This window comes from Strix aluco, chromosome 29 (genome assembly GCF_031877795.1).
Source record: "Strix aluco isolate bStrAlu1 chromosome 29, bStrAlu1.hap1, whole genome shotgun sequence".
NCBI classification, from domain to species: domain Eukaryota; kingdom Metazoa; phylum Chordata; class Aves; order Strigiformes; family Strigidae; genus Strix; species Strix aluco.
In genome coordinates, this window is record NC_133959.1 from 4239751 (window position 1) to 4252801 (window position 13051).

Here is a 13051-nt window from a genome sequence, read left to right on the forward strand (position 1 = left end):
AGGGGAGACCAGAAATGAACAATGACTTCAAAAATCTTCCTGCTATCAGCCGTCATGCACTAGATCTCGCGCTGTCACCACGTGAGCTCTGCTAATAAGAATATTAATGAACGGAATAAGAAACAGACCTCTGGTGGGGCTGAGCTATCTCCAGCCAGTATGGGTATTGGCGTGGACTGAAACAGGAAAACAAATGCCCCCTGAGGTTTACATCCCTGCGTACGCTTGACCAGGAAAGTCCCCAAAAACGAGCCTCCGTGGGAGATTTTAAATTTTGCCGCACAGCCGCAGCTGGCACCGAAGCCGGGTACCTGCCCTGGAGTGTGGCTCTGACCAGCTCCACGCTTCCCTCTTGGTTGATTCTTCCCCTCTGGAAGATATTTGCCAAGGTTATTTTATAAACTCCCTTCTATTTATAGCACAGCTCCTTCAGCTCTAATGAGATAATCTTCTGGCGTTTCACCATCACTAATATTTACTTTGATGTTTAAAATAACATGTTCTGAGGGATTGATCTTTTTAAAAAAACCTTTAAAACATAATCAAAGCAAAGAAATATATGACTAGTGCAATGGGGCCAAATGCCTGGTGATGCACACGAAGTTAATGACATTGCAACTTTTTCAGGGCAGACAGTTTATAACCCTCTGACCACATCGTACAGGAGGGAGAGAGGCATTGGCAGCTCCCGAAGATGGAGAGAGACAGCGAAAGAGGGAGAGGGAGCGCAAGATGTGTTTATTCTCAGGAATGAAGACAGCAAGGAACGTATAATTCTGCAACAGGGATTATAGCTGTTGCTTTCTGTAATTGAAAGTTTCGCCCACGGCAGCTCTGCATAAGAGAATTATATTTTAGAGCTGCAAACATGCAATCAGATGGCTTAATGCAATAAAAAAAGTGGAGTGGTGTGGGGACAAGGGGAGGCGAGGGAGACAGCGCGCGAGTGCAGATGCCTGACTCCTGCTGTCTGCAGACACTTTGAAACACAACCCTGCGTTTTTATGGAAACTCTGAATGTTGGAGAAGGGTGAACATGGTTTTCATTCTCATAAATGTTTTTCCAGCGTGCAATGCTCTTCGGGCTCATTCCTTCTCCAGGGAGACGGTTCTGATTTCAAAGAACATTCGCGTTCCCCTCCACCCCAGACCACCCCACTCCAACCTCAAAGAGACTTCTCTGGAAAAATTATTTTAAAGAGTGTTTTACCTTTTCTAGTGTTTTCCCTTCTTTCTTCTTTTTCCCCTTTTAATTCCTTGAGCTTCTTTTTTTTTTTTTTTTTTTTTTTTTTTCTTTTTCCCAGCAGCAGCCAAAAGCTTCTCTCTCCCCCTCAGTCCTGCGCGTGTCAGAAAGTTTCCAGGCTGAGGGTTTATGTCGCCTTCCTCAATAACCTTCTTCTGTCAGACCCAGGCAGCGCTGGAGCTAGAGGCTTTGCTAAAAAGTCTCCTTTCAGGAAGTGAGCAGTAATAAGAGAGCGGCTCGGAGGCAGCATGTATAGGGGCTGCTCAAAAAAAAAAAAAAAAAAAAAAAGAAAAAAAAACCTTTGCTCAGGAATTTTGCCAGGATTATCCAAAAAAAAAAAAAATCCCCAAACCCATAAGGCTGTAAAAGTCCCGCCCTGACTGCTGACATCAGTACAGAAGGCAGGTCTTGCCTGCAACAGTATAAAACTAATCAGCTAAGCCTTTCTGCAAAGGAGCAGCAGGAATCTTCCGCGGGCGCGCAGAGCCCCAGGGCGATGCAGGCAGCTCCCTGGCCGATAAAACATCCCAGTAAAAGCGATAAAGCAAAGAGGTCATGCTGACAGTGGCAGACGGCAGACAAAACAGATAAAGCAAGCCAGGATTTTGTTTGTTTTGTTGTGTTTTTTTTTTTTTCTCCCAACAACGAACAACACTCCCATCCTTCATTTTAAGCCTAGCTTTCAAAAGGCTTTTAAAAAGTCAGTGCACATCTCATGAAATGGCCTTAACAAAGGCAGCTGTGCTCTACAGTAATGTTAGGTATTGGTTTTAAATTTAAAAAAGCCCTCAAGAATTTGCCAATGTTTTAAGAAGTCCCTTTGCTCCTGAGTTACATCATTTTCACCCTGCTGGCTCTTGTGATGCCATAATTTCTCTTGTTCTGCTGCCACCATGGAGTGTCCTACAGAAGACAATACATTTCTAAAGAAAAGAATAAACATTGCAAATAATAAAATACTGCTTGTTTAAAAACAAAGCCCTCTCAGGACACATAAAACAATAAGCAACAATAAAGGGCAGGAGCTCATTTCCGTCTTCGAGATTAGAAAGCTGAATATGTAAGCCTTGGTGAAGAGAGAATTACCTGGCAATTCTGCAAACATCTTAAAAATGGGCCCTTCCAAATTGCCATGCGCTGCCCTGCTTCTCTCTGGACAGAGAGAGGGGCCCTGGGGAAGGACACAGGGAAAGGACGGCAGCACCAGGCAGTGGACCTCCAGCCTGAGCCCATCTCTGAGGACAGAGGGACCCCAAAACCATCCTCAAGGAGCCTTTTAGTATAAGAGGATTTGAATGAAGAGTAAAGGGGTGAAAGTTGCCAGGGGAAGATGTAAGCTAAGTCTTAGACCAAGCTCCCTGAACATGAGACCCCTGTGCCCAGGAGCAGAGTGCAAGGGGGGGCTCTGGGAGGGGGCATGGTGTGGACACCAAGCCTGCAGGACAGCCAGCCTCTCCAGACTGCGTGTCCTGCCGTGGCCCTTCTAGGTACGTACATTGCCAAATCCACAGGATCCAGCCCTGGAGCAGGCCTGAGCAGCCTTGGCAATGGCCCTGGGTGCCACCCAGGCTGACCCAGCACTAGTCTGTAACCATCTGACCATTAGAATGGAGAAAGAAAAAGCCACAAAGTCCTGGCCAGCCCTACATCCTGATCGGATGCTGGCCATGGCATGCCTAAGAAAAGGGATTCAGAAAAAAGCAAGAAGCTGTGGTATTTTTTTGCAGTATATCCTTCTACATCCTCTGCTATCAGTAAACTAAGCGCAGGACTGAACCTAATCCAGAACCTGTACCTTTGCATTTAAGAGCCTTAATTCATTTTCTTCCATGAGTTTGTGTAAACCCTCACTGAAGCCCTCTGACCTCCACTCCTCAGATGGAGCTGCAGTGTGACCCCAGCTAGGAGATGCCCAGGAGGGATCTCCTTGAGCCTGCACTGGTCTTGCCTGGTAGTTATGCTCGTCCAAATAGCCCTGAGAAAAGGAGGGAAAACATTCTTTGCTCCCAGGAAATGCCTGATGGTGGGAGTTCACAGCCCCCAGCTCTGCTCCCAGTGCTGCCCCAGTCCCTGGGCCATCCCAGTGCAAGCGCAAGGGCCATTCTTCCTTACAGGCGTTCAGACTGGGAAAGCCTGGCTCTCCGTTTGAAAACTGAGTTCAAAGGGACTGCAATTGCTGGGCTGGATTTTTGGCTGGTTCCCTGGCTGGGTGGAAAGAGCAGTTTCCTTCCTCCCCAAGCCGTGCTAGCCATTGTCTGAGCCCCCAAAGCACATACATAAAAGAGCAACTAAACAAAGTATTTGGGGTTTAATTGAATGGTGGTGCTTCTGGCCAGGGAAAAACTAATTGCTCAAAGCGTGGCCGGGTGCCATACCAGGGGCTTTGTGTCTGCTGAAGCTTGTCTCCAAACAACTCGGTGTGTAATGAAGAGGGACTGAGGTGCAGATGCCCATCTTCCCTGCTCAGCAGTGAGCAGCTGGGTGCTGCCTGTCCCTCTCCCTTCCCAGGGAAACTTGCTTTTCCCTGATGTGCAGGGTCTCCAGTCCCTGCTGGATAGTAAATACAGTGTTAGAGACTTCTGACATATAAAGACACACAATCTGTGTGCTTGGGGCCAACGCCCCAAAATCAGTACTGCTCTGAGGACCCGCTCATACTCGTACCAGGCCAGCTCAAAAAGTACATCTTACTCCAGTCTCAACCTGTCTCTGAAGGGGTGATGAAGCCACCTCAGAGCGGCGCACACCTTCCCAAGCCAAGGCCTCCATCGCCTGCACAAGGGTCTAGAAAACGGGGAAGGCAAAGGGATCAGATACTCACGGAAAAGAGGCAGAGGGTATTGGACTCTGCCTGAAAAAAGGGTTTCGCAGGCAACCGATGGCCACTGCAATTTATCTCCAACATCAAACTGTGCCAACTAATTACTTCCTCTTTCCAGGACGAGGAGATGAGGATGCACTTCCAGGAGACACTTGAAATCCTCTCCCTCCGGCCCCCCTGCATCCTCCCTCACTCCTGGGATGGAGCTGGGAGCCCTGCGCTCAGCACAAGCACCAGGACCCAGTCCCCGAAGCTCGGCAGCCCGGTGACACTGCACCCTCCTGTGGCTACACGTGGCAGAGGCTGCACGCTTGGATCCTGCTAGGTCCAGGCTCAGCACCAGGCTGGTAGAAACCCTGCAAGGATGATGCACCCAGCCCTGGGGAAGCACAAAGAGCAACTCTTCCAGGCAAACTTGGCACCGTCGCTTCTCGGTGGTGCTGGCTGATGCCCAAATGCATCCAAGCGTGCCCAGCTGCAGCACCAGCTTGCATGACATTGAGGCCAGTGCTCATTTTAAGGCTTGTAAGGCTGCAAACTCTGTCCTGGTTGCCATTAAAACACATAGGGAATGATGCTGAGGCCTGATGGGGTAATTTTGTGTAACCATTTTGTACATAAAATAAAAAATTCTCTCTCTTGCTATGTCTAAACTGCAGGGCCTGGGCAAAGTTCCCAGCTCTGGCTCTACATCACAGCCTGGCCCCAAGTCCATGCTGGGACTAGCTACTTGGCCACAGACTAACCCTTTTTATGGTTGTACAGTACCTAACACAACAACGCTTCATTCAGTCTTTTCGCTACTGCTGTAATAAACAAACTACTCTGCTTTGTTTGTAGCCCAAATACTGCAGGTTGAGAACCTGCAAATGAAACCAGCTATAAACAAACGTTTTTGTTTTTCCACTAGCACAGAGACATGCAAACTAATTGCCCAACAGTAAAACTCAGTTTAACTAATCCCAAGTGTTGGATAAAATTAGGATGGTGTCTTCCAAACTTGTAACTCCAGCTTGAAGGAGCCACCGCTAGCTTTGAAAGCACAGCTGTCAAAAAGCAGTTCTCAAGATCGCTGTACATTGCCCAAACTTTGTGGGGATTTTGGCCGAAGAAGGAATGTGAAGGTGAGCCTTGCTGAGGGCTCAGGACTGAGAGCTCTCTGCTCGCACTGCAAAGCTGGGTGCTTGGGATGTAAACTGCCTCAGTGACTCATCCCTTCTATCTCAAGATCTCACCTTGTCCTTGGAAAAACCTTTCATATGGATTTCTCAGTAAACATCATGTACAGCTCCATGTCAAAATGTAAACAAAGGGCTCCTCAAGGAGGATTTGGCAATTAAATGCCATACAGTTGAGTAATGCTCAAGGATAGCTTGCATTTTGCATATCTAACCTTATTAACGCATATTTTTACTTCAATCAGTCTTCAACATCAGCAAGCTCAACCTGCCACGATCAGGGCCCTTGTCCCAACTTCTTCTACAGTACAGAGTCTTCTGCCTGCAACAGCAAGACACTTCAGGATTCCCCATCCATCTTGTTGGAGCACCTCTTTGCATTCAGCAGAAAGAAGTCACAGTGCTGTAGCCTTTTTTCACAGTCACCAAGAGCCAGCCCCGAACACTGACCCTTTACTCATCTCTTCCAAGCTAATGAGCTGTCAGGTGGCTGTGAGCTGTTTACCATGGCTGACGATGAAACGTGGAAACTTCTCCCTTCTGGAAAGGGAGACATGCCCCTGAGGAGCAGCTGAAAATCCTGCCAAAAATAAGCACAATGGTGGGACTGGTGTTGGATGGTTCCCAGCCCAGCTGTTAGTGTTATGGCCGTTTTGGCACTACAAAGAGCAGGAAAGCAGGGCAGGAAAAACTAGGAGAGGCTTCTTGGGTTACTGAGGCTAGATCTTGACCATCACAAACCACGACTCCAGAGCAGTTCAACACAGAGGGCCTTTCTCAGTAGCCTCTGGCCTGGATGTGGAAGATCCAAAGCAACTAAGCTCTGTTTTACCCCCTTGTGACTTCCAAGGGACACATCCTGGCATGGCAGAGATACTCATGCAAAAAGGGTCAGTTCCCCATGAACATGTGTTCAATGGGCAAGAGGAGAGCTTTGCTCTCCAAGCAGTGCCTTCCCCCAACACATTTGTTTAAATAGCGACGGCCCTCTGATCTGTTTTCTTCCATAGAAGACCCATGCCCTGGCACTGAGGTGTCAGAGCTCTTTTCAGAGCTACACAGCTTTTATTTTCTCTTCTTTCCTTTCCTGTGCAACAAGGAAATAGGTCACATTTCAAAGAAACCAGCAAACGGAGGTTAGTGAATGCCAGACAGCTCACTGGATGGTGTGACCCGTTCCCCTCTCATCTTCCAAAACTGACACATTTCTCACTCACCGAAGCACATTTTCCCTCTTCTTTCCATTCTTTCTTCAAAATTGCTGGAGCGAAGCCTCAACAAGACATCCTGCCTATCTGCAAACCAGGTAAGATACACTTTTTTTGCTGTCGGTATCTTCGGTAGCTGTTACACAACATGGCTGCTTTGTTCCTTGTCTCGTACCTTTCTGCACACCCCAGCAGCATCAGGGGTTTAGTGGCAGGAGAGGAGATCCTGTGAAACGTTGGTTCAGATAGGCCCAGATTAATTCATCGTGCGATGGCTTTAGCTTTTCTACTGATTACTCCATTGGTACGGGACAAAAACTGGTGTAAGTTAGGGGGCATCATATTCTTTTTGAAGTTGGGGGGGGTTTAGATAGGTCAGAAGATGCTGAAATGATGGGTTGTAGTCCAGTATTCAAGGCCAGCCATTCTCCTCCCTTTACCTCTGGACATGACATCAAAACTTGTCACCTCTGGAAGTTTCTCTTTAAACTGCCTGCAAGCTTCAGTGGCAATGCGGGAAGACTTAGGATACCTGGTACCTGCTGAATAATGCTCCAAATACTTGATAAGGACTTCAGAGATTTCCTTCTGACAAATATAACAGCAAATATACTCAAAAACAGAGGCCTCTGGCAAACTCGTATTTACTTCCTTTAATTTCTTTGTCATCTCGTCTGCACTTTTCTGTGAAAACAGGGACAATTCCAAGTCTCAACAATTCAAGCACAGTCCATGGTGTTACGGAATAAACTAGAACAAAGGAAAGTTGAGATTAAACCTCAGAAAACATTTCCTAATGGGCAGATCTATTAGACTGTGGAATAAATGCCACAGGGACGCAAGGGAAACCTATCACATGGGCAGAACTGGAGAGGAGACTGGAGAAGGGATCAGGCAGAAGGCTCCTTTGCTGGCAGGGGGATGAACAAACTGATCTACAAGGTTATGCTTTCTGATATATTTATGATTTTTGTATTTTCAACCTTTCATCATCCTTTTTCCTCTTGAGAAGAGAAGGGGCCCAAGTCCCTGAAAAGCTTGCTGATGCTGCTGGGAATAGGATTTCCTAAAGAAACATGGATGATGCCACAGCAGTATTTAGAATCCACACATATATGCATGTGGGTGTTTAATGACTTTAAAAGTTAATTCCCATTAAGACCTTAACCAGAAAGAGGGTTTCCTGAGAACTTTTAGATAGAGAGGATTATGCCACAGTCTCTGTACTGCCCTGTAAGGCAACAGGCTCCACAAAGAGCAGAAAACCTTTGAAGCACCAGGCTCTGTACATGATCTAAGCCCACTCAACCAGCTCCGTAAAATGGCTTGAGCAGCAAAAGTCTGAGAGGGCCAACGTGGTCAGGAAGGACAACAGATGTGTCAGTTAGACCAAGCTTTGACTGACACAAACCCCGAGCAGGTGGGACCGGCAGCACAAAAGCAGAGATGCCAATGGCAAAGGATGCCACTGAGATGATTTTTTTTCACCTCTAACAATGCTGTGGGTCTGAGTTGAGTAATATGACTGAGAAGAGGAAAATGCATGAAGCAGCTGTTAGTAGGGCAGGCATTATCAAGGGGCAATGCAGAAAATTAATCTGGAGGCTTGGAAATACAGAAAAGTACAGATAGCTGTTAGCAAGTAATTTAAAGCCCCACACACTTTGTTTAGTACTTGCTTTCCCAGGAATCTCTGCTCACTCATACAGTAGCCTTAGATGGGATATATCAACCAGACTAGGTTAGGAATTAAAGTGTAACACTTGTTTAGTCCTTGCCTCACTGGTGCACAAATATGCATTTTTAAACGTTTAAAAGTTTTGATCACTGAATGTGTTTACTTAGTCTTGTAATATCCCCAGAGGTGCCAGGAAGGGCCCTGCTGGGTTTGGAACTGAATGGGCACAGCAGAGGCTGGGGCCAGGCTGGAGACAGCCCAGAACGTAAGACAGATACCAGGGGCCATGGAGAGCATGGGCAGCTTTCTACAAACTCTGTACAGAGCCAGCAAACAAAGTTATAGGCACTGTAAGTGATGTAGTAAGGATAAAGCATGAACTAAGGTCTTTGATAACTCTATTTCCCTAAATCCTATTCAAATAATTGCAACAAAAAGCCTTTGCCATTATTATTTAAAATAAACAAAAAGTCCTGTGCAGTTCTAGCCCATTATTTCTCAATGCCTCAGTTTTATACTTGGAAAATAGAGATAGCAAGCTGCCTGTTAGTGGAGCGTTTCAACACTCAGAACAGACGTTTTCACATAGGAAATGACTGATTGCGAATGCAAACTTCCACTGCCACTTGCGAGTCACATACTTTGCCCAAACGCACGCTGGTCACATGCGAACACATACCTTTTAGAGCTAATAAGCTTCTGTGAGAAGAGCAGAGCTGGTGCAGTCCAAATCTTTAGCTTCCCCTGCCTTCAGCTGTATTATTTTCCTCTTCAGAATTTCCTACGACCACCCTGTAATTCTGCACGGTCTGAAGTTACGTTTAATCCTCCTAACATATACCAGTAAAGGAATAGTCACGCTCTGCTTTGAAATAGTGTTCAAAGAAATCCTGGACAACAACGATGAGGCAAAGTTTGCGCTCCCACTCTGATGAAGACCTATCAAGACTGTCACTAACCATCAGGACAATATTTTACACCTGCACTTTTGGAAGCTCAGCTGGATCTTGCAGAATTCCCCTCCTTGTTGCAGACTAGATTTCTAACTCATGATTCATCTTTTGACTTTTAAAACTCCAAACAGAACAACTGATGCTCGATAAACTTTGCTGTTGAATCGTGGATGACTGTTAAGCTCTGAGCTGTCTTTCTACTTCACTTGCCTAGTTTATAAACTTAAAGCAAGGAGCTGACAGGTCTGTCAGGGCAGTGCCCTTGGCTCCAGTCAGACACAGCGTGGCTTACCACTGCTCTGGCCCTTTTCTACAGAGTTGGGAAGAAACTTCCTGGGGTGTTAAATGTGCCCTCGGCAAAACAAGAACCATCTCCCACTTCCCCGTGGCTACTTTATCGAGTAGCAAGTGCCAAAGAACAAGCGTGGGGACCTTAAATTCATCACCTAACAGAGCATGTTTAGAAGACCCTGGTGAAGCTCGAGCTGGTGAATGACTCGAGTGTGTCCAGAGAAGGGCAACGAAGCTGGTGCAGGGTCTGGAGCACAGGTCTGATGGGGAGCGGCTGAGGGAACTGGGGGGGTTTAGTCTGGAGAAGAGGAGGCTGAGGGGAGACCTCATGGCCCTCTACAACTCCCTGAGGGGAGGGTGCAGAGAGGGGGGATGAGTCTCTTTAATCAAGTAATAAGTGATAGGACAAGAGGTAATGGCCTCAAGTTGCGCCAGGAAAGGTTTAGACTAGATATTAGGAAGTATTTCTTTACAGAACAGGTAGTCAGGCGTTGGAATGGGCTGCCCAGGGACGTGGTGGAGTCCCCATCCCTGGAGGTGTTCAAGAGTCGGGTTGACCCAGCGCTGAGGGATCTGGTGTAGTTGGGATCTGTCAGTGCTGGGTTAACGGTTGGACTGGATGATCTTCAAGGTCCCTTCCAACTCGGATGATTCTGTGATGCTGTGAAGCATGACCTCAAGCTGCTTCTGACTGTTGAAAGGAACAGGGTTGCTAATTGCCATCATCTCCCAGTTAGTACCAGGGCAGCTTAGCCAAATTCCTAGTTTCTTAAATCACAGAGGACTGAAGCCTCTCAAGCCAGCCTCTGTAACAGCTTTCGGCTTCCAACAGGAGCGGGGTGCCTGATTTTCTGCAGTTCTGCAGATCAATGCCTGCCTCTGCGCTATGGTCACTGTGCAGAGACATCTGAGCTGGCTTAGGGACTGGAAACATCTGACTGCGGTCACGCAGTGCAATACTAATGCAGTATCTTTGCAGGCAATAGGTGTTAAAGGCAGCCACAGCTACTAAACACTTCTTCATGCCACTAGCCAGACCCTGCATGAGCCGAGCAGCTGATTCACCCAGGACCTTCTGTTGGTGCATCAGAACACAGGGATCCTTTGCAGCAACCCAGTACTTGGACACTACTCCTGAGCGTGCAAAAAACCACTGTCACAGGAGTGAGGCTATCAGCAACTGCGTAGCTAATCTGCACCTGAAGGGATGGCAGGAGGATTTATAAACCTATCTCAGCTAATGACAGAATTACTTTAGCAGGGACAGATGCACGAAAGCCACACAGTTTGAATGCTAAAGAAGTTGAAGCTTTAGGCAAGACCTGTCACTTCTATCTTGGGACATATATATAGCTCCTTTTATTCTGAATAATCCTGAAGTACATCAGAGAGCAATCACTTTATCTCCTGGGTTCCCCTGAGGCGATGAGACAACACACAGTTGTTGCAGCAAGTTAATAACTCAAACAGGTTTAGGGGTCTGGCTCAATAAATGGGGTAAGAGGCTTCAGATAATGCTGCATTTTCTGAAAATCCCACAGGATTTTAAAACGGCACAAGAAACTTCAGTTCTGAGTCTCATTGGCCATGATAAAGCACACACAAAAATGACAAAGTGGCTGTTTTTTCAAGGCCCATCCTAGATCATCTAGAGATGAATGTGCTTACTGTGACAGGCAGCATAATGTGGAAGCAAGTGTGTTACTTGGGAACTCCAACCCACTGCATTCCGTGGCATGAGCTCTTCTGCCTCCCTCACCTTCCTCATCTGCAGGAGAGGGGTCATCAGTGTCATCCCTCAGCTGCCTAGAAACGTAGAAGAATTGAAAGGTGGCACATGGGTGCAAAGCACATTCACCATCAGCCCATTTTCAGGGACCAAAGTTCTCCTCACCCTGGACAAAACCTGGGGTAAAGCCTTTGAAGGGGCAGGGAACAGTCCCGGCTCTTAGGAGAATCACTCACTACCTGCCAGGTTTTCCAGCTGAGAGCACTGAAGCACAGCAAAGTTACAAAGCAGACGAGCAATTTTAAAGCCTTCCTGGACACATACTGAGAAAATTCTCTGTTACAAGAGTTAAAAGCCCGAAGTAGAACACTGAGCCCGGGACACGCTGGATTGTGCCCGAGGCTGCTGGAAGGGTCTCGGTCCGGCAGCGCTGGGATGAGCTGCAAAACTGCAAAGCAGAAACCGAGCTGCTGTTTCTGGGGTTATGTTATTCACTAACTCAAGCACCTGGATAGTATTAGTGAACACAGTCTCAAACCTTATTTTATGAGTATTTGACAAAAAAAGGTCACTCTCCCCAAACACTTAAGTGTTGTTGCTGCCCATCAACAACTAACTGGACAGAAAAGCAGATGACAGAGACAAAGCTGGAAGAGATACCAGACCCATCATCTATCAGTGATTGACTCAAATCCCAAACTGAAATCCTGGAGAAACTCCTTCTGCATCTAAGATGCCTAACAGAACTGTATTTTGCCCAGGTTCTCTTTCATTTTGGCCAAAAAGAACATGAGACTGAAGCCAGCTGAGTATTTTATACCCTTAAAGTCTTTGAAAGAAAACAACTTGTCTGTGCTTCTGACAAGCTTCTAAATCATCCATTGGCAGAAGCCTATTAAGTAACAAAGTTATGATAGGTTGGACTAGTGAAGAAGATTATTCAGTTTTTTCCTTGCCCATCTGCTATCCTGCTCCTACCTGCCTCTTCTCCATCTCATTAGAAAACTCCTGGTGTGTGGCTCTGGAGCAGATCACACTGGAATCTAAAAAGTTGTTGAGACCTGCAGGGCAGGTGGTAAGTTAGCAAGATTTTGCTTTTTTTTTTTTAAATTTTGTTTTTGAGTGAAAGTCATGACCCTTTTCCCGTCAGATGTTTGTGTAGATCCTGAAGATTACTTGTGAAGACATACACATATGGTTTGCCCCTCATTTCTTATCTGAGATTATAATCTTTCGTGTGCAGAGCTAAGGCAGCAGAGGTAGGAGCATAAATATTATATGATAACTAGAGCCTTACTTTATTCAGTTAATACAGCCCTAGGGAGGAGTGTGAGACTCTGCACATTTCTACAAACCAGTGGAAGAATCCTTCATCAGATGTTCAAGGTCCTGTCGCTATGGTCATGTCAAGCGATAAAGGACAGAGGGGTATCGGCGAGGGTCCTGCCAGAGTCAAACTGTGCAGCCGGGTACTCGGCTCAGACTCCAGTGCTGGGAAAGGAGACAGCAAATACTGCCCCAAGACACATGATTTTGATGCAGGAACAGACAATAGTCTAGAGAAAAGCCCTACAGCCACAGCAAAATGTGGCAATAGGCGCCAGAGGCACAGGCAAAATTTTCAGGGGCATTCAGTGTTGCCTGCATCTCTCAAAAATCATGTGGCAAGGGCAGGGTTAAACAGCACCGGGCACTTCTGGGAACTCAGCTGGGCCCACGCGGGGCAGGACATGCCCTGCACAGCTGCCAGTGCCCTGGCTTCCCTGGGACCTGGAAGGATTTCCACTCGGTCTCTGCTGAGAGTGCTGAAGAAAAGCCTATTTGCAACTAATTGTTGCTGCCAAAGTGGCAGCAAGAGCAACAATTCTGCTCGCAATGCCCGAAAAACTGCCAGGTGGGAACATGCAGCCTGTCCCACCATGGCTGGACGCAATCCAGCAGCCTAGAGGG

At 46.9% G+C, this 13051-nt stretch overlaps 2 protein-coding genes across 4 annotated transcripts in view; one reads left to right on the forward strand and one right to left on the reverse strand.

Annotated features, from left to right (window-relative positions):
* ADAMTS10 (ADAM metallopeptidase with thrombospondin type 1 motif 10) overlaps positions 1–1897 on the reverse strand; it is a 60525-nt gene extending 58628 nt beyond the window's left edge. For all 3 annotated transcript variants that reach the window (XM_074808695.1, XM_074808693.1, XM_074808694.1), the window contains exon 1: positions 1211–1897. The gene's annotated coding sequence lies outside the window, so the exon portion shown is untranslated. The remainder of the gene's footprint in view (positions 1–1210) is intronic.
* Positions 1898–6379: 4482 nt separating this feature from the next.
* Positions 6380–13051, forward strand: part of ZAP70 (zeta chain of T cell receptor associated protein kinase 70) — a 28859-nt gene continuing 22187 nt past the window's right edge. Inside the window, exon 1 of the mRNA XM_074808513.1 lies at positions 6380–6548. The gene's annotated coding sequence lies outside the window, so the exon portion shown is untranslated. The remainder of the gene's footprint in view (positions 6549–13051) is intronic.